Genomic DNA, 3991 nt, shown 5'->3' with positions numbered 1-3991 from the left:
TTCAAACATTAGCTATATTAATCCTGATAAAACAACAACAAAACAAACCTTTTGTGGCGTGAATGATGATTTCTCTGATACCAACCATAATTTTTAGAATGAGCAATGAGAAACAAGAGTATAAAATTACTTTATATGGTACAGAAATCATTAAGAAAAAATATGATGGGGACTGTTTAATACACTGATAAAAAACATTTTAATGACATCGTTTTAAAAAAATATTTTATTGGTTGAATCGGTTTGGAAAATGTGAAAATATTTTTTTTTCTGAAACTACCTAACTATTAGCAGCTGTCTGTGCGAGAATAGAGGGAGGTTTGTTTTTATTTCACTCAAAGATTAATGATATTTTCTAACTTCAAAAGAAGTTTTCAATTCTGGCTTTCATGGCAGACACCTCCTTCTTCGTTAATTTTATTACCACTTTTTAAACATAATTATTCATTCTGTGGCATATTAAAATAGTCTACAAAGTAAAAGTTTCGTTAAAAATAAGATTTTCCTTCCCATTAACTCTGCAGAATTTACATTGCTCTCTCTCGTCTACCAGGTAAGCATTGTAATCATTCCAATCATTTTTTTTTTTTTTTTTTTGCTTTTGGTCAAATATTTAATGTTGGCAAAAGAAAATATGAAAAACAGTGGGGGAAGGAGGTTGAATTTGTTCTAGTTTCCTTCAGAGTGTATATTTTTTGGTTCTCAAAAAAATTAGTAAAATTTGGATGACATAAATTAAGTCCAGAAATAATGAAAGTATTATCCACATCCACAATTCTCTGACCTGTAGGAGCTAGATAAGCACAATAGTTATAAACTGATGTTAAAAATAAGCGTGGCCTCCGCCTCCTTTCCATCGACTTCACAAGTCTGGGGCTTATTGGCCGTTTTTTAATGTATTGTGCTGTGATTCCAGCAGCCAAACTCTGAGAATTAAACTTGAAAAGATACACGTAACACAATCTTCAAACGGAGTGATGTTCTTATACCCGCGACAACCTGGAAACCTTGCAGACATTACGGCGAGTGAAATAAACCAGACACAAAAGGACAAATAGTGTACGATTCCACTTATATGAAGTGGCTATAATAGAGAAATTCCTTGAGAGAGAAAGACAAATAGAGGTTGCCAGGGCCTCAGCCGGGGGAAAGTGAGGAGTTATTGTTTAATGGGTATAGAGTTTCAGTTTAAGAGGATGAAAGAATTAGGGAGCTGGATAGTGGTGATCACTGATAACGGCCTAATGCCACTGAATCGCACACTTAAAATGATTAAAATGGTACATTTACATTATCTACATTTTGATAATTAAAAAATAATAAAGCTTCAATAAGCCATTTTGACTATAATTTGAAAAGGCATGTTAGTATGTTCAATAAAACATCAATAAGAAGTGGCCAAAACATTATCTGTAACACAATGGCAAGTATACAAATGGCACTTTAGAGAACATACAGTCTTGTAATTTCTCATCAAACAAAAAGAGGGCTGTTTTATACAGAACTCAGAAAACCTTGCTTGTGATGATGGCCTTGCTCACAAGATTGTTGTGCTTTCGGGTTTCAGGTACGCTAAAAACTCAGTTGCACTGTAAATATGGAAACACTAAGTTATCAAAAGCTGATCCTTTATTTCACAGAGCAAGATCTGTGTCCTTACTCCACCGTGGGTCAGCCAAACCAGGAATATTTGAGATGGCAAAATCTACTACACCATGATTTCAAGGAATGCTGGCTACAAATTATTTCAAGGGTGGGAATATATAGATACGAAACAGAGTCTCGGACTCTAACATGATATGAATTAACAAGTCATTTCGGCTATTTATTCTGCTAACAAATCTTCTTCAATGTAAGATCCTTTTTCTTCCGTATAAAAACCTGATTCTAATTTGAAATTGTTATTAATACTAACAGCATTTTACAAGCACTCTCCTTAAAAATAATAATAATTAACAAAACTGGAGCATCATTATTCCAATTTATAGGTGTGGAGTTGGACTCAGAGAAACCAATATTCGTCCAAGGTCATTAATAAGTGAGTGGTAGAACCTGTCTATGTCTGGGTCCCTGCTTCTATGGGTCTTCTTTCTACTGGGTCATTCTGATAAGATCCAGGGCCTAAAACCTCTTGATTTCTTACTCTCAGAGACCACTCCTCCTTTTTCTGACATCTGAGGTGATTATTATTTTCCATATTCATGACAAACCAGTGAATACTTGATGAAATTTCCATTTGGTGCTCAGTACCATGGGAAGCTGAGACAGCCTAAACTTAGTGGAAGTTCTTTTCATGAATCATCAATAAAGAATTTTGGTTATGACCCAGATCATTCTGAGTGACTATCTTTTAAGTTAGAGAAGGAGTCTGGCTATGTTGCCCAGGCTGGATTTGAATTTCTAGGCTCAAGTTAGGTGATCTTCCACCTCAGCCTCCCAAGTAGCTGGGACTAAGCGTGTGTGCCACCACCCTTGGCTGAATCATTCATCCTTAATCAGGGCAGGAGACAAGTGGTCATAGTTGAACTCAGGGTTACCAACATGGAGTACTGGCCTCCTATTCTTCCAGCTCACCTGCTCTTTCATATGAAGCCCAACAGTGCTTCAGTTTTATCCAGGATTTTCAATAGACTGTAAAACTGATCCATCCTACCACATGTGCACTTTCTTCTGTGATGCTGGTGACCTCTCAGTAATGACATCTTGCAGACACCATTCTAGGTTAATGGAGTAGGATCTCCTAGAGACCAAGACTTCCGTGTGCACGCTGGATTCCCCCTTTATTCCCGCTCACTTCTCTAGAACATCACTTCTGAAATTTCCTTCACTCCACTGTCATCAGTTTCTTCTTCTTCTTTTTTTTTTTTTTGAGACAGAGTCTCACCTTGTCACCCTTGGTAGAGTGTCGTGGTGTCACAGCTCACAACAACCTCAAACTCTTGGGCTCAAGTGATTCTCTTGCCTCAGCCTCCAGAGTAGCTGGAACTACAGGCACCTGCCACAATGCCCAGCTATTTTTAGAGACCAGGTCTCACTCTGGCTCAGGCTGGTCTCTAACTCCTGAGCTCAGGCCATCCTTCCACCTTGGCCTCCCAGAATCATGCTAGGATTATAGGTGTGAGCCACCATGCCGGCCCCAGTTTCTTCTTTCTTGAATCATTTCTATCAACCTACAAGCATACTTTACATGTCTGTTTGAAGGAAGAAACATTTGTACTATAGTCCTTTTTAAGAACATTGTGTTTCATCATTCCATTCCTCTTCAGAGCTAAGTTTCTTATAAAAGCTGAATATGGGCAATTGCTCATCTTCTGTGTAAAGTTTCTTAAATTTAAACTGACAGATAGTAATTATGGGATGCAATGAATGTGTTTATATATGTATATATTGTGAAATCACTCTATGAAGCTAAGTAACATATCTGTCACCTTGTGTACTTGTATTTTTTTGGTAATGAGAACATTTATGATCTATTTTTCAGCAGTTTTGAAAATTGACACATTCTGACTCATTCTCAGAGCTTTAAATGCCACCTATTTGCTAATGATTACCAAACCTGCTCTTCAGCTCCCGATGGATGTGCCGATCATCTATTTGATGTCTCTACACAGGCATCTATGGACACCTCATATTTAACATGTCCCTTTTCCTTCAGAACTCCCCATTCTTCAGTGTTAATTTTTACCTATCACTATCCAGGCTGCTGCTAAAGTAAAGCCCAGAACTTGGGTGTCCTCCTGATCCCTCTCTTGCTCTCAGTCTTCCACATTTAAATCATTACAAGTTCTAGCCTCTCAATTTCCAATTCTTCTCCTGAATCGCCTTCTCTCTCCATCTTTTCTATTTATTTATTTATCTTATTATTATTATTTTTTATCGAGACAGAGTCTCACTTTGTGACCTGCGGTAGAGTGCCATTGCGTCATAGCTCACAGCAACCTCAAGGTCTTAGGCTTGAGCAATTTTCTTGCCTTAGCCTCCCAAGTAGCTG

This window comes from Otolemur garnettii, unplaced genomic scaffold, assembly GCF_000181295.1.
Source record: "Otolemur garnettii isolate 467f Iridium unplaced genomic scaffold, OtoGar3 scaffold00042, whole genome shotgun sequence".
Lineage (NCBI taxonomy): Eukaryota > Metazoa > Chordata > Mammalia > Primates > Galagidae > Otolemur > Otolemur garnettii.
The sequence above is the reverse complement of the archived record's forward strand: the minus strand, read 5'-3'. Positions refer to the sequence as shown.